The following is an 18,400-nucleotide window of genomic DNA, read 5'->3' as shown; positions in this document are numbered from 1 at the left end:
GGAACCTAAAAGTCTTTGGGGCATGTTTTCAAGGTTATTTTACCAGCCTAGTCAAACGGTAAACCTCTCTTCTCCTATAAGGCTGCCTGTAAATGTGGGGATGCAATATGAATGGGAATAAATGTTGCCTTGCAATGAAGTTGTCTTTCTCAGACTTTAAAATGTGTGTACAGGGTATTTTTAGTCGTTTAATTCTGTTTGTTGGGCTAATTTAATTCTGGTTTCTGTTTAGTATGAATGTCAGAAACACAAGTGCAAGGAGGATCAGTTCTTTTTGCTGCAAGGTGTTGTGGGTTTGATGTGTGGACTTTATTTGGATTTGCAGCCGGATTAAAGTGGTTTCTTTTTTGCTTTGTGTAAGTCAATGTAAATGTTTTTTTTTCTCCCCATAGCAGTTGCCTGAAACTAGTTAGGAACTGGACTCTTCCCATTCAGGTGATTAAAAAGGGACTGCTTCCTAGCATGTAAGATTTTTTTATCCGTATTTTCACATCCATATAGTCTCTCCCTTCACAGATTATTTGCTGTCTCTACTTCCATTCCAGCAAGCAGCATGCTTTGGCTGAACCCATTTCTCCAGTTCAGAGTGAGATTGATTACCCCCTGTGTTCCAGGGACTGCTTGTGTCTCCGGGCATAAATTCTGCCCTGCATTTTCTCATGCGGCTGCTTTTGGCAGCGTGATGCAACAGTAAGTAATAGCACGGGGCAGGGCTCAGCATGTCATGCATGCAGCCGTATGTCACAACAAATGGATTTACAAAAGCCACTGATATGATCCACAAAGCAGAATTCTTACACTGTGAAATCCCTTCCCGGGAAGGAAAATCTGGGCAGCGCACCATCATTTCTCAGCTGAAAATGAAAAATGTCAGGCTTACCCGTTGCTGTGGATTCCCTAGTGTAATCAGTGCAGTAGCAGGGAAACATCTCTTGTAGTAATGAACAACTTTCCCATTCAGTATTATAATATCATTACTGTATATAATAAAATACAGCAAATATAAGGTAATGTGACCAAAAATGGTTGGTAAAAGCTTTAAAAGCCTTTTTCCCATTATAATGTGTGCAATAGCTTGGATGGGAGCTACTCTGGATATGCTTTGGCACACTGACTTCGTTGTTATCCATGGCTTGTTATGATGAACTTAATATGTCCTCCTGCCTTATTTGGGTTCCAAATTTTGATTCAAATGTAAGGCAGCATATGCTTCCTTGGGAAGCAAGAGCTGTGCAGAGAAATTGGTGCAATTACACAGACAAGGATTTCACTACTGGGAAGGTTCAGCAGCTGCAGACCTTACTATGGGAATGGCCCTTAGTTTTAAATCTGGATCCAGACTCATTTGGATTTGGATCCAGGTTCCATGTCCCCTCATTAAACCATTCTGAATCTGTAAACTGCACATTCCGTCTGGGGAAAAAAAATGTGTTGACCAGTGACAAAAACTGTCTGTGTGCATATGTGTATGCTTTGCCCTTTCCACCCAATAGAGTCTTATTTAAAGCCTCTGCCCTCTGGTGAATGGAGGACTCCTCATTATGATGTTCCTTGGTAAAGAAGGGGAGAATCTCTGGGGATAGCCCTCCTTGCTATCTGGGTTTCATTTTTATCCAGCTAATGCAAGTAAATAAGGATAACTGAGGGCAGTGTTCCCTCTAAGCTTTTCCATCCACGTGCCAATTTTTTTTCATCCATGTGTAGAATAATTTTGATGTGCACCAAGACACATGTGAATGTGCACCACCACTAGAAACAAAAAAAAACCTAACCTATGGGGGCTCTGCTAACCATCTGGGTGATATTTGAATCTTTCTTGATGGGCTGCACAACCACCCAGCTTACGGGGAACGCTGACTGGGGGCTCAGTGGGCACAAAGTATGTGGAAGGAACAGCTCTGTTGGATTTGAATCTCTTGGTGGGAGATGGGGGAAATCAGAGACATATGGAGGAACTTACCCGGAGAAGGAAGTGGAGAGAGATTTTGAGTGGGCAGATGACTTGTTCTGCTCTCCTTGGATCAACTGAGGCTAGGAATGTGCAAAGGAGCCAAGCTCACTAGGGTGATCAGGATTCAGAATCTGAGTCTATCAGAACCTGGCAAATGTCATCGTGGATGGGCAGCATGGCGGTTGAGTGCCGAACCAGGTACCATGGCACAAGAGGTGGATTCTGCTAGTGTACATGTGAAGAAATGGGAGCAGCTCTCCTGGCAACATAGCACAAACTGACCTGCCACCACTGTGGCAGGTGCAGGCATCAGAGGCAGGCACAGAAGCCGTACCATAGTCCTGGAAGTTGTTCATGTTGCCTCATCCCACAGGGATAAGATGTGAAAGACGAGTCCTCCAGAGCAGAGTGTGAACCGAACTGCAGCAGGAACCATTGATTTGCTTCCCTTTCTTGGTTTGTGATTGGTTTAGAGGGAACAGCAAGGCTGCAAATGAGGTAAGAGCAGCTTTTCAAGTTGGGGAAGGGGTGGCACTGGCTCCTATCTGATGCCCTGGTTGAGTAGGCAAGTCTCTGGACTATGGCTCGGGGGCAGTCGTATTGCCTGTTGAACGCTGTGCACATGTTGCAGGAAACAGTCCCTGTCTCAAAGTGCATACATTCTCATTAGACCGGCGAAAGGTAGGAAGACTGGACTGGTTAATAGGGAACTGGGCTGGGATTCAGGGGACCTCTGTTAAATTCCTGGCTTAGCTGTAGATTTCCTGTCTGACTTTGGGCAAGTCCCTTCATCTACCCTTTGCCTCAGTTCCCCATTTGTGAAAAGGAATTAGTATGTCTTTATCTCACAGGAGTCTAGTGAAGACATTACAGCAATGAGACTGATCTACAACTACCTAGATAGAAAATATTATCTCAGTTACACAGGTAGAGAACTACAACATAGAGAAGTTAAGTAACTTTCCCAGTGTCCCACTGGAAGCCTGTAGTAGAAGTGGGAATTGAACGCATAGGTCTCCTGGCTCTCATTACAGTGTTTCAGCCATGAAACAGCCCTTTTTGCTCTCTAAAGCTATGTCTAGACTATGTTGAATTTTCGAAAGAGGATCTTTTGAAAGTGAAAGTTATTTGGATACGTTTTTTTTTTATAAATCCTTTTTCAAAAACAACAACAAAAAACGCTCTTCCTTAAAAGGAGGCTTATGCAGTTTTTTTTTAAAAAAAGGGTTTTTTCCCCAAAAAACTGTGTCCAGGCTACTTTCACTTTTGAAAGATCCTCCTCTGAAAGTGAGATCGGAAGATCCTCCTTCGAAAGTAAGATCTGTGGGAATTCGCATGTCCTCTTTTGAAAAAAAAAATGTAGTTTAGATATGCCCTGTGGGTGCGTCTACACTGTTTCCTTGTCTCAAAACAAACTATGCAATCTGAGCTATGCAAATTGCATAGTTTATTTTGAGGTAATTTTGAAATAGCTTATTTTGAAATAAACGACTATTCTGAAAAGTCCCTTAACCCTTGTGGAATGAGGTTTACAGAGATGTTGGAATAGCAAGTCAATTATATTTTGAAATAACAGGCGCGCTCAAAAGATGTGGAATAACTATTTTGGGTTACTTCCGGTATCTCGAGATAGCTCCACAGTGTAGACGTAGCCTAAAAGTCCCTCACGTTTGACTCCAGAGAATAAGACGTCGTCCCAACATACTTGAATGCATGCTATTGCACAACTAAAACAAAACTAGTTCCATTTGCCTTCAGAAGAGAAATGTAATGATGACTCAAGAAGTGAAACCTCATTGCACTCCTACAATGGCAAGTAGTAATTGGACTTCAGTGTTTTGGATATTAGATATTTAATCAGAGAACAGCACCCAGAACTTGTGGTGGTTTTCTTAAGTAACATGACAAATTGGCTCTCAGATCCTAATAGCAGTACGGCTGATACAGGAGATCTTTGTGAGGCAGGTATAACAAGGGGCATTGAGATGCTAAAATCCTCCTTGGTTCAGACATATATGTGTGAGTATCGTAGTTTATACCTCACAGCAGAGTGCATCAGGCAAACGGCCAAAATGAGGAAGAATCATATAGCAGGGACATTGTAAGGGACCTGCAAACAAGATCCTTTTCTAGCGATACAAGCTAAAAACCAGTGATGTGCCCCATCTGCTGTTATCTGTAAAAAGAGTTTTGTTAAAGGCTTTATGTCCTGCATCGTGTCCTGAGCCAAAACCCCAGGTGTCAATGATATGGTTGGCTGGTCAGGAGAGACTACATATTTGGGGTCTGTGCAGTAGGATGTTGATTTAACACCTGATAATTATTTTCTGTCAAGGTGGCTTTATAAATAGCCCTGGCAAGTTTAGATCCCTGATCCTTAGAGTGTTAATCTTAGAGTTAGGGTTCCCCTGTTAAGTGCTAAATACAATAATGTCGCACTCCAAAGTGGTTTTGGTTCTGTTGCTTACTGCCTCTTCACCTTCGTTGCCTGGTGAAAACCTGAAATTCCAATCCTTCTGCTAGGGATATGGGACAAGATAAAGAAAACAGCTTCTTAATGTGACTCTTCTTCTTCTTCCTTATGTTAATCCCATCAAATGTGATCCACTCTACAAATCTGCTGTCTCTGCAAGGATCTGTTCGGTGCCATATCCTCTGTTGCATCACATAACATGCTTTTCTTCATGACATCCCACCATTTCTTCTTGGTTTTGGGGTTTTGACTTCCCTTAAAACCCAATCAAAAGCCTGTTGAAGATCAGTGGATGTCATGTGAATATTTTTCTTTTTCTCTCTTTTTTTCATGAGCTTCCTCAGTGCAAAATTAGCATTTATTGTTGACCTTCCTGGCACGAAGCCCTATTGATTTGCCATAACAAATGTGCCAGTAATGAATGAAGATTATTGGAGTATCCAGTAGTTTGTCATCCTCTTTGGGGATAAAAGTTTGGGCAAGGAGGCTGTGTCTAGACTGCAGAGTTTTTGCGCAAAAATTGTGGTTTTGGCGCAAAAATTCGCGGAGCGTCCACACTGCAAGCGCGTTTTTGCACAAGAAAATGTACAGTAAATCAGAAGAAGAGAGGGGTTTTTGCACAATAGTTATTCCTCTTTCTACGAGAAATAAGCTTTTTTTTAGCAAGAGCTCTTGCGCAAGAAGGTGTGTGGGGACAGGAAACGGGGTTTTTTGCACTAAAACAGCTTATCGAAAGAAGCACAGGTGCCCTGGTGGCTATTCTGTTAATGGCAATCAGAGCTTTCTTGTGAGAGAGTGTCCATGCAGTCTGGACGCTCTCTTGCGCAAAAGCGCATTGCTTTTCCAAAGCGCTTTTGCAGTATGGACGCTCTCTTGCACAAGAAGTTTTTGCAGAAGATCTCTTCCACAAAAAGCTTCTTGCGCAAGAAGCCTACAGTGTAGACATAGCCAGAGTGATTATTGCCACATTAATGCAGTGTGGCTTCCATTTCCATATGCATAGCCAGAATTAGAGGATCAATCTTTATAAAACCAGAGCCCCACTGAAATCATCAAGCCTAGTGCAGAACATGCGAAATGTGTCTTTCCTTCAGCTAGTTCTGGGTTCATGTTGATCCTCTCAGCATTTGGTTCACACTGAGCCCATCCGGAGGAGAATAAACTGTGGTGGCTACCTGAAGATGGGTTCCATTTGCAAACCCTTTGAGGAGATGTTTGTGCATACTGGGTTTCAAACATGTCGGAGAGAAGAAGCAGCATTAGAGCAGGTTTTACCACATCAGGTTAAAATACAGTTCGAATCCTGTGGAAAAATATCACTTCCCTGCAAAGTTCTTGAACCAAAACTGCTATTATGTCAAGTCCAACAAAAACTTTGGATGTTTACTCCCCCTCATTTTTAAACTGGCAGCTGGTATAGCGGAAGGTAATGGGTATGTGTTGCTCTTGCTGGCAGGTTTGTGACCAGATTAGCAGGTACTTCTGTCTGAACCAATTCATTGCTGTTGTTGGTGTGAGTTAGGTATCGTTTTGGTGAAGTGTTAGTTAATTGGATCTGTTTGAATGCACAAAGTTACCATACAATGTTCATATTTATATCCTAGAAAATAGGTTTTTGTTTGGCTATCGCTGTGCATTAGACAGGGATAATGGACACATTTTCAGTCCCATTTGTTATACCCACATAGTGATTTTATTGCCATCACACACACTAAGCTGGTGCTGTTTAGTTGTATTCACTGAATAGTGACAGGGCTGCAGCTGCTCAGTTTTAAAAATAACTCTTTTATGTTGTCTAGGACAAACATGTAGCCAGTATAACAATCATGCACAATGACACCTTTTACAGCATGGTTACACTTCTGTGACACAGACCCGAAGTCACTCGACATCAGCCACTTTGGATCAAATGACCAGAGAGGCAGCTCCAAAATGCCAGCCAACATCAGAGGCACATCTCCTCCATGGTGAAAATGGAGTTGCATAGCAGACATTGCGCCAAGTTTTGAATTCTAAAGTTAAATGCTTACAAAGTGTTAAGTCTCCATGCATTTGGCAAAATGGTTTTTACCCACAAAAGCTGATTCCCAAATAAATCTCTTTGGGTATGTCTACACTAGCCTCCTAGTTCGATCTAGGGAGGCTAATGAGGGCGACCGAAATTGCAAATGAAGAGCGGGATTTAAATATCCCACGCTTCATTAGCATGTTCCCAGACGGTCGCCACTTTCGAAATTGAATAGCCCGAAGTAACTGCCCGCGTCTACACGCAGCATTTAAACAGGATTCTGAATTAAAGCCCTAACTCCAATTAGCTGGTATTCCTCCTGCAATGAGGTTTACCAGCTAATTCGATTTAAGGGCTTTAATTCGGAATCCTGTTTAAATGCTGCGTGTAGACGCGGGCAGTTACTTCGGGCTGGTCAATTTCTAAAATGGCGACTGTCCGGGAACATGCTAATGAAGCGTGGGATATTTAAATCCCGCTGTTCATTTGCAATTTCGGTCACCCTCATTAGCCTCCCTAGATCAAACTAGGAGGCTAGTGTAGACATACCCTTTGTCTTTAAGGTACCACAGGGCTCCTTGTTGTTTTTGTGGATACAGACGAATAGGGCCACTCCTCCGGGAAAATTCTAAGTGAATTCACCTTGAGCACCAGAAATCAGAAAGGGGATAGGACACGGTGCTTCTCCATATCCAGCACCACCATCTTAGATATGAAGAACTAGCTTCTCATTGTCTGTTCAGTGCAGGGAGATCCCAGGCAAAGCACCTATCTCCTCTGTGCTTCCACCCCACCCACCCACATCCTCTGATTGCACCATTTAATTATTTAAAACTTCTTTAAAATGTGCTGGCTTCTTCAGTTTAACATCTGGGGGGATCTGAACAGCTGAGAGTTTTACATGTGGAACATGTCAAAGAGCTGAACTGAGCAACACATTCAAACATGTCTGGACCACCAAAGAGCTTTCATTACTTTCTAGAGCTCCCCTTTCTGCTGCCTCTGTCAGGGAACATCTACACTGCGGCGCTATTTCAGGATACTTCCGGTATCCTGAAATAGCTATTCCGTGTCTTTTGAGCAAGCCTGTTGTTTTGAAATATAACAGGCTCGCTATTCCGACATTCCTGTAAACCTTGTTCCATGAGGAGTATGTTTTGGAATAGTGGTTTATTTTGAAATTTGTCACTAAGGGTGTGTCTAGACTACAGGGTTCGTCGACAAAAGTGGGCTTTTGTCGACAAAACTATACCTACATCTACACTGCCACTGAGTTCTGTCGACATAACATTGACAGAACTCAGCAGTTTTGTTGACAGCTGTAAACCTCATTCTACGAGGAATAACGCCTTTTGTTGACAGAGTTCTGTCGACAGAAGGCATTATTGCATCTACACTGTCCTTTGCATCTACACTGTCATGTTGACAAAGTGGCTCTCTTTGTTGACAGAACTGGATGTAGTCTAGATGCTCTTTGTCGACAGAAGCTTTGTCGACAGTAGCTGTCGACAAAACTTCTGTCGATAAAAGCCTGTAGTCTAGATGTACCCTAAATTATGAAATAAGCTATTTTGAAATTAACTTGAAATAAGCTACACAATTTGCATAGCTCAAATTGCATAGCTAAGGGTGCAGTGTAGACACACCCACAATGAGCCTGATTGGGCACCAGGAGCAAAGTCTCAAAGAGATCCTGCATGGCAGCAAGTAGAACTTGACCTTAGGTCATCTCCCACACTGCTATGCAACATCCATCATTGCTAGGCAAATGTATTTGTTGCTCCTGAAACAGCCTTTGGCTTGTGGTGTGTCTGTGATTCTCTCTTATTTGAGTGGCCAAAGAGAGCAGGGATTGCTGGTCACTCATATGTGAAATGTTTCGTGCGGCTTTACCACTGGATGAAGTGAACTGGAGGAAACCTTTGGAGAACTGTGGCCCTGTTTTCTTGATTTTCACCGTCTCGTTGAGTTTTCCACCCTAATCTGCGTGCTACTTTAGAAAAGTCCATGCCTCATTCAGAAATCTCTCTCCAAGCCACCCGTATCTTTGCTGTCTCATCACAGAGGCTTTCTCCACTACCCAAAGAGGTTTAAAAATTTCAGTATTTCTCTGAAGATTGCTTTGGAAGAGACATAACGTTATAAATTATAGCTAAAAATATAATTTTTCTGTAACTGTCATAACAACATTTGGGCTAATTGATTCTCAATAGAATAATGACATCCAGTATGTAGTGAGAAATATTCATGAAGGAATCTGTGAAAACCTAGAGATGCCTTACAGCCTTGGTATAACAGGAAAATTCATTAGAGTCCATTATTTAACAAAAAGGAAAAATAAATATAAGCAGCCTTCCGGGATTATTTTCCTCTCTAATTTCAGGACAGTTTGAGTTCCAGTAAGTGCCAGTGAATTGTGATTTGGTAGAACGGGAGCACAGCAGCAGGATTGTAAAATGCATGCCCCTAAGTAGAGACCATCAGAACACAAAGAAGAGGAATATTTAGATAGAAGATGCAGATTTGCAGCTTGCAGAAAGAGCAGGTGACAGAAGCAAAGCTGAACAGGGATAGAGGGATGACGTCGTAACTGTCCCTATGCCAATGGTCTCCAACCTTTTGAAGAATGAGATCACTTTTTGAATTTAAATGCAATCCAGGATCTAACTCAAACCCAAGGCCCCTGCCCCACATCCTTCCTGCCCTTTCTCTGAGGCCCCGCCCCTACTCACTCCATCCTCCCTGCCCCATCCTCACCCTCTTTTATCAGGCTGGGGGGGCAGGAATTTGGGGTGCAGGAGGGATTCAGGAGTGGGGCCAGAGTTCAGAATGCAGGCCCTAACTGGGCACCGCTTACCACCGGTGGCTTCTGGATGGTGGTGCAGTGGGGCTAAGGCAGGCTCACCCCTACCCTGGCCCTGCACTCTTCCCAAAAGCAGCCAGCAAACTCCCTCCATCCTTACCCCCTCTTCTCTGTGGAGATGGGGTACAGGAGGGAGGGAGAGGCACCCTGAAATTAGTACCCCCCCTTCCTCTTCTTCCCACGCCGTGCACAGCAAGCAGGAGGCTCCCACGGGTGGGGGAGCAGCTCCCAGGCAAAGGGCAGGAGCAGCATGGAAATGCTGAGGGGAGCAGCTGAAGTGCCGGCACTTGATAGTCTCCCTGTCAGGATCACCTTTCAAAGGCTCCAAGATCTACCAGTCAATCCCGATCAACTGGTTGGGGACCACTGCCCTATGCATTTGGGAGAGAATGAGGATAAGAGGAGGTTGATGAAGGTGGTAAAGAAGCTAATGCAGGAGGAATGAGGCTGTAAGCAATCAGGATAAGTAGAACATGCAGGATACATGGCCGTCAGCTACTCTGCTTATGTAGCTGCCACTGACAGCTCTGTGGATTCCATGTGCAGATTCTTGCGTGCAGGAATCATGCCCACAGGATAGAAATGGAGACCTCTCTAAGCATGTGTGAAGGGCATGTTCCTTGCCCTGGCCCCTGAGAGGCCTGAATTAGGCCAAGTGGGCCTAATCAACCAGTTAGGCTGCAAATGGGAGAGACTTAAATTAGAAGAAGCTAATTAGAAGGCTCACCTGTGAGGGAACAGGCCTAGCGTCTGCAAAGCCAGCAGACTGACAACAGGGAGGAAGTCTACCCTGCCTCCCTGAGGTAAGGGAACACCAAGGGGAAAAGCAGCTTGGCAGGAAGTCATCCAGGGTTGAGCAATAAGGTGGTGAAGATACAGGTCTTAACCATTCATTACAGGGCCCTGGGGTGGAGCCTGGAGTAGAAGATGGGCCTGGCCTACCCTACCAGCTGCTGCAAAGTGGACCTGTTTAGGGACAGTGACTAGAAAGACAGCCTGGGTCATTGTTGCAGGGCCAGATTTAGGGCAGTGGGGTGAGAGCTGCCTGACACTGTATAGACAGACTTTGGAAGATCCCCTGGGAAGGGGAACACACTTCATGACTTGGCCGGAGGGCTGTGTCCTAAATAAGCCGTAGCATCTCCTGCAACAAGAGAGGGCCCGTGAAGCATGAGAGAGAAAGAGAAAAGAGGCATAGAGCACAACCACAGGAAAGGGCGTAAACCGTACAAAGTTACTCTGTAGAACCACACAGTGGAGGTGCCATCGTGCAGTGAGTAGAACACCCTTGTTGCAGGAGCAATGTGGCAGCTGTTTAAATAGTGCATAATAAATTAGCTACCCGCCCTCTTAAGACAGGTGTGAGGACTGCTGTATCCATCTAAAACTCCATGGAAATCTTGGCTCTGGGATTTGGCCCAGGTACCATGGCTAAGCCCACAGTACAAACAACAAGGAGTCTGGTGGCATCTTAAAGACGAACAATTTTATTATGGCATGAGCTTTTGTGAGTTGCAACTCACTTCATCAGAGGCATGAAGTGAAAGACAGAGGAAACTGATAGTCGGGATTCAGAGATGGGAGTGTTACTTAAGAGCTAATTCAATCAGGGTGGACATGGATAAGTAGGTGAGACTACCTGAAGTGGAAAATTACTTATTGTAATGAGAGAGCCATTCCCGGGCCCTATTCAGACCCGTTTAGGTGGTATCAAATTAGCATATGAATTTCAGCTCAGCAGTTTCATATTGCAGCAGCCCGTTTTTGAAGGTTTTTTTTTCTTTTTTTGTTTGAGGATGGCAACTTTCAAGACTGTGTCCAGGGAGGAGGTTAAAATGTTCTCCCACTGTTTTTTATACGTTATCATTCTTGATGTCTGATGTGTCCTTTTATTCTATTGCTTAGGGTAGATCTACACTGCAACACTATTTCGAAATAACTAGCACTATCCCAAAATAACTTAGTCCACATCTACACAGCAGGCAGTCATTTCAAAATAGTGTCAATACTGTCAAGCTGGAGGACTTCTTACTCCAACTCCTGTAACCCACATTGTACGAGGAATAAGGAAAGTTGGAGGAAGGGTGCTCTATTTTGAAATAAGTGCTGTATAAACGCTCCCTATTTTGAAACAAGCTATTTTGAAATAAGATACACAGTTGACGGAGCTCAATTTGCGTAGCTTATTTTTAATTAAATCCTGCAGTGTAGACACAACCACAGAGATGGTCTGGTTTGTCTAGTGTACACGGACACAAAAGCTTATGCCATCCTAAAATTGTTAGTCTTTAAGGTCCCACTGGACTCCTTATTTTTGCTGAAATGGACTCTCTGAAACTACATAATAAGGATATTTCAAATAAGCTACTGTTCTAAGATACTGTTGTCTATCTGTTTAGCTGATTAGGCAGTAGAGTAATTTGCAAATGCCAGTGGTGATTCTCTTGCTACATGGTATCAATGCTAAATAATGCTCTAATATGGCTAGTGGAGAAGAAACACTCCTGCATTAGTAGCGAGGAAGGAGCAGATATTCCAGAAGGGTCGTTGTTAGCCTTCCATTCAGGGAAAGCATAGCAGTTGGGAGAGAGATCTGCAGGGATTCCAGTGACCTGCCAGCTCCTGACGACTTAGCTGCTTCCCCCATGCCTAATACCCCTCTCTCTCCTGCAGGGGTCAAGGGAGTTGGCAGATTATCAGGATTAATCTGTGCTCCCAGGCGAGTCGGAAGATCGAATGGTCTCCCACTGGTGCATACGTGGAACACATGGCGATGTTTTCTACATGCTGCAGATGCAATAAAACAAAATCCCGACAGGTGGGTAAATGGCATGTGCCCTCTGTGACCTGCTAGGTATCTGGTGACCAGTAAGGCTCTTCGTTTTACTTCTGGTGGCTGGCCTGCCCAGAGTCTGTGAGAAGGAGGAGACTAGTGACCAGAAGGCAGGGGGCAGCACTAGGTAGGGTGGCATGGATGGGGTGAATGGGGGAGGTTGTTCCAAAGCTTCAGAACCCCCAAAAGGTTCCCACAATCCGCATTAGCCTTTGTCTCAGGCAATCTTAAGTGCTTCTCCTCCCTCCAAACAAGCCTCCTTTCCAAAGTCTCTCTGTATCAAAGTCCTCTACACTCTGCAGTGGCTTCTGACATCTTCCAATGCCCTCTTCCTCACTGGCTTCCCAAGCACCCTTATCTGCCCCAAGAGTCTCCCGGCCTCTCTGGTGTGTGGGTAAGGGGCTCCTGCCTCCACACACTGTGGATCTTGAGGGAAAATCAGTGATGGCTTCTCTCTGTCACATAACATGATCTGGGTGGTGCTGCCCAGTGCTCCCCTCCAGGAAAAGCAGAAAGGACAAGGATAACCAAGTGGGTGGCCAGCAGACTCATGCACACTAGGATATCTCAGGGAAGGGTTTAACACCCTGGCTTCCCACTATGGCGGTGCTTCTCTCCTTTGAGTCCCACATCAAATATATGGGCGCCCAGGAACATACATACTCCAAGATCATTCAGTCAAAAGCCATGGATGCTAGAGTGAAATGATAAATAGTTGCTGGAGGGCTATTTCCAGTGTCTTGGGTTGACTTGTCTTTTTGTTTAGGCTTGGTGATGATACAAGCTATAATTAGATTATACTGACGCATTCTTAACTTCTTATACTGGGCACCTGCCGTATCTGAATGCTTGTAATATATGAGAAGCCAGAATAACAGCTTCTCTTGAAGAACCTACAGTAAACGGTTCATCCCAGCTGCTGTGCTTTGGATTTTTGGATAGTGCTGTCATGTGTAACCACCAGTCAATGGATCTGAGACACCGCTCCTGGCTTGGCACTGAAATGCCTTGTACTCTTTTTTGAAATATTCCCTATTTAATACTAAGTAGTTAAAATAAGGGTACAGTAAAACTCGGCTTAGTTTTTAAATTCAAGCCCATAGGTCAGTTAGACCTCTTAGTTTGTAGAGTACTACATAACCAATAGTTCAGTTAGGCCACGTCTTCACTTGCCATGCCAGAGATCGATCTTCTGGCATTCAATTTAGTGGGTCTAGTTAAGACCCACTAAATCAAACGCTCAGTGCCGGTACTCCTGGAAGTTTGGAGGATTAAGGGAAGCTGACGGATGCGTTTGCTCTCATTGGCCTCCCTCTGTGAAGATGGCGCCAGGCTTGGTTTAAGGTAAGCCGACTCCAGCACACTTGACAGGGCCTGGCAGAGATTCTGGGATGTAGGCCAAGGCAGTCACAAAGGCTGTCATTTTATTATGGTTTCACTTGCGTGTGGCTCTAGTGTGGTAGTTATTCCAATTGTGTTTCACCAGGACTTAAGGTTTTATCTTCAGGGTTCCCTTTAATCTTACTGTGTTTGTTGTGATGGCAACTGGTGGTAAGTGTGCAAATACTCCCTTTAGGAAGGAACCATCTGTTTCACACATACAGAATGGGAAATGACCAGGGGATCTGACAGCCTTGCTAGCCCTCTGGGCAAGATGTGGGGTGGGAATGGAGGGTGGGACGCTCTGTACTCGTGGAAGGGTTGGGGCCTCTGGTGGAAGGGGAGAGCTGGGGACAGTTACCCTCAGTGCCATCTAGATCACAGTGCACCCCAACTCTGCTCAGCCCTCAAAGCCACCCGGACCATGCTATGTGGCACTCCCACAGAGATTTTTAAAAGGCTTGGGGTTACCTAATTGCCAATGGTCCTGAAAATGACTGCCTAGGAAGGAATACTGTCTACGGGTCATAGTGGACCACAAGCTAAATATGAGTTAACAGTGTGACACAGTTGCAAAACAAACAAACATCAAGAGTAGTGTTATAAGCCATGCACGAGAAGTGATTCTTCTGCTCTATTCTGCACTGATTTGGCCTCAACTGGAGGATTGTGTTTAGTTTTGGGTAGCACATTTGAGGAAAGATGTGGTCAAATTAGAGACGGTCCAGAGAAGAGCAAAAAAAAAAAAAAAGATTCAAGGTCTAGAAAACATTACAATGAGGGAAGACTGAAAGAACTGGGTTTTAGTTTGGAAAAGAAGACCGAGAGGGGACATAACAGTTTTCAAGTACCTAAAAGATTGTTACAAGGAGAAAGGAAAATAATAATTCTCATTAACCTCTCATGATAGGACAAGAAGAAATCGGCTTAAATTGTAGCAAGGGAGGTTTAGGTTGGACATTAGGAAAATTGTCCTAACTGTCAGGGTGGTTAAACCCTGGAATAATTTGCCGGGGAGGTTGTGGAATCTCCATCACTGGAGATACTTAAGATCAGGTTGGATAGACATCTATCAGGAATGATCTAGACGGTGCTTGGTCCTGCCGTGAGGGCAGGGGACTAGGCTTGATGATCTCGTAAGGTCCCATCCAGTTCTAGTATTCTATGATTCTGTTGTCTCTACAGTGCAAGGGGCATCAGTCATTTTCACTCTTCTTCATCTGGGGTGGCAATTCGGTATCTGCCTCCATGTTATACCTCTTCAGTATTGAGATTGTGGACTGAACAGCTTCACTCCTTTGTTTAAAAAAACTGCTTAGCTTGAAGCTGCACAACTCTCACTCACTATTGTTTTCTAAGGAAGATGTTGACTCCGATAGCAAGAACTGATCCGCTCCAGGTTTTTTATTGAATTAAAATACAATTTGGTGTAACTTATTCTTTTGATGCATCCATGGAATTGCCATATTGTGTAACCAGAGTAATGGGGATGGACAGAGTATTTGCTATGGTGATGTGAACTGTAAACAAAAAGTTCATGTTAAAATAGAATATGGGCAAAGTCTGTATTGGTTTTTATCCAGCTCATCAAAGCCTGGAATACTTGGGAAATATTATAAAAATTAATGCATTCTCCTTTGTCACTGTTCTCAATACAAACCAATACTTTTTTTTTTCTTTAGCTAAATACAGGCAGTCCCCGGGTTATGTACAAGATAGGGACTGTAGGTTTGTTCTTAAGTTGAATTTGTATGTAAGTCGGAACTGGTACATATTGTAGGGGAAACTCTAGCCAAACATTTCTCCAGAGCTCAGTTTTATTCTCTCACACCTCACTTCCCTCAGTCCTTTATTCTCAAGCTGAGGTGTCTGCTGAGAAAAGCCGCTCCGCGTCTCCCTGGCCTGCTGGGGGAGGTGCTAGCTTCGCGTCTCCCTGGTCTGCTGGGGGGAAGCAGCTAGTGCGGGGTTGCCTCACCCCATTTGTAAGTAGGGATCCGATGTAAGTCAGATCCATGTAACCCAGGGACTGCCTGTACATTGAAATTAAAAGATGTTAGCACAGCGTTTCTTAAAGTGTGTTCCACTGGTGTGCCATGGTGAGAACAGAATTCAAAATGGCCACCCTTAAAGGGGCAAGCCTACTTTTTTTTCCTCAACAACTTTTGCCTGGGGGAGAGGTGTTTCTAACCAAAAAAATCCTTGGTGTTCTCCATAAAAAAACATTGTCTGGTGTTCCTCGGTTTTAAAAAGTTTAAGAAATAGTGTGATAGTAGGTAGTAACTAAGACTTGAGGACTGTCCTGATGACTGTTTCTTTCTTGGAGGCACAAGAGTGAGAGCAGCTTGCATGCAATACATTACTGCATATTTCTGTAATATCATGTTTTGTTTTCAGATAAATCCCTATGAACAGGAGCTATAACTTCCTTAGCTTTCATGCAGTGTCTTTTGTATTACTAGAAAAACTTAAAAAACAACAAATAGTTTAGTATTACCTTAAAGATTAACAAAACATGTAGATCAGTGGTCCCCAACCTTTTGAGGTTGTCGGGCGCCAGGGGGCGTGGCCGTTGGCCCGCTGGGCGCCAGGGGGCGGGGACACTTGCGTGCCCGGGGGCGGACCCCCCCATAGCTGCATGCCCAGGGGCCGGGCCCCCCCCAAGCGCCGCGCGCCCGGGGCTGGTGCCCCCCCAAGCGCCGCGCACCCGGGGCCGGCGCTCCCCCCCGCCAAGTGCCGCGCGCCCGGGCCCGGCACTCCCCCTACGCCAAGTGCCGCACGCCGCGCGCCCGGGGCCGGCGCGCCCCCCCCCCCCTCCGCCAAGCGCCGCGCGCCCGGGGCCGGCGCTCCCGCCCCCCGCCAAGTGCCGCGCGCCCGGGCCCGGCGCTCCCCCCCCCCGCCAAGCGCCGCGCGCCCGGGGCCGGCGCTCCCCCCCTCCGCCAAGCGCCGCGTGCCCAGGGCCGGCGCTCCCCCCCTCCGCCAAGCGCCGCGTGCCCAGGGCCAGCACTCCCCCCCCCGCCAAGCACCGCATGCCTGGGCCCGGCGCTTCCCCCCTCCGCCAAGCACCGCATGCCCGGGGCTGGCACTCCCCCCCCGCCAAGCGCCGCGCGCCCGGGGCCAGCGCTCACTGTGCGCCCTGTGCGCGGGGCCAGGCCAGCCCCGAGCACCTGGCGGGCGTATGTAAATGCCCCCGCGGGCGCCATGGCGCCCACGGGCACTGTGTTGGGGACCACGGATGTAGATGGTATCGTGAGCTTTTGTGGGCACAACTCACTTCTTCAGATGACACGACAACTTCAATGAAACCTCAGTGGCTCATGGTTTCTGAGTTGTAAACTTGGAAAAAGTTTGACTGACATGTTTTTGTGAATATATAAAATCCCAGACACAATATCACATTAATATAGGGTTTTTTTCCATTTAAGTTCTTCTGTTTTATTCTTTCTAGTGAAAAACTGTTTTGCTCATTTAAATATAGGGTCTATACAGTCCTATTCATAGTTGAAATAAAACAAAAGTGCATTTGTATCGTTCAGTAGATGTATCTAGATAATGCCACAAATTGGAAAGGGAAATAATAGATGGTACTTTTTTCATACTATTGTTTTGACTCGGACATAACTTTATTTCTCAGCCCTCCCTGCTTCCAGAACCAGTTTTACATTAGTGGAACAATGTCTGTGTATTGGCCAAGTGTGATGTTTTGAATACACACAGCTAGGCGTCATATGAACAACTTGCTCAAAATGTTTGTGGGGAAGCACTTTTTTCAGGCTTGGGCATCTAAGAATGGCCACAGCTTTTTCTACAAGTGTCTCAAGTGAGAATGAGCATGAGAAATGTCAGCTGTTAGATCATGTGGCTGCAATTCTGTGCTGAATCTAGGCAAAGCACAGACAATCTGGATATGACTGTTCCGTGAATACACAATGTGTAGTGGGGAAGGTGTTACCCGCACAAAATTCTGTCATTCACACACTCAAGGGGCATATTAACCCTTACCCATTTCTAGGGTTCAGGTGTAACCCTCTCAATAGAAGCACCCCTCCCCCTTATCCTTCTGCGGGCTCACTCTGGGTTTTCGGGGTCTTTTACCCTTGGAAGAGCCTTGCACAATCAAAGGAACCAAGTCTCTGTGGGCCCACAGGCAAAGTGTATGAGGGGGGTGGTTCTGTGCTCCCAGAACGGGTGGGGCTACAGCTGGAAGGGGCAGAGCCAAGAGCAAGCTGGTCCTCAGCCCTGTCCGGAGCACAGAACTGCCCCCTAGCAGGAGCGGTCCGAGGCAGGCTGCAGCAGCTGGCGCCCCAGGCAGAACACGCGATCGGTGCCCCCGCCTGCATGGCCATCAATGGAGTGACATCATCATCGGGCGCTCCGTGATGTCATCATCAGGCGCTGTTGAAGGCAGCACCCTAGGCAACGGCTGAGTCGGCCTATAGTCACAGGCCGCCCCTGCCCCCTAGTCCTTTGTGCTGCTCATGGCCAGAGCCCTGGGCCCCTTCAAATCACTGGGGCAACTGCCCCCTTTATCCCTTCTCCTCCCCCTCCCCCCATCATCAGGCCTGCTCACAGTAATATCCTACTTAAGCACATTAATTAAGTCACCAAAAACAGAATGCTAAGCATACACTGCTCACCTCTCCAAATAAAACAGATGAACTTTTCTTGATGGCCAGTCACAATCTGGTCCACCTGGGGGGGACTCCGTTTTGGCCCTGTGTCATTGGTACAGGCTGGCAGCTCTGATCTAGGAGCTGTGTCGTGGAGTCGGTTCCCAAAGAACTTCTGTTTGAACCCCTGGTTATACAGTGAAACTTGAGTCCTGCTTAGCTCTACCTTATCCAATTACTTTACTACTATTTTACTAACCAGTCCTAATGTACTGCAACAGAACT

Source organism: Pelodiscus sinensis, chromosome 26 (genome assembly GCF_052426305.1).
Source record: "Pelodiscus sinensis isolate ZL-2025 chromosome 26, ASM5242630v1, whole genome shotgun sequence".
In the NCBI taxonomy this organism is placed as follows: domain Eukaryota; kingdom Metazoa; phylum Chordata; order Testudines; family Trionychidae; genus Pelodiscus; species Pelodiscus sinensis.
Note: the sequence above shows the minus strand (reverse complement) of the source record.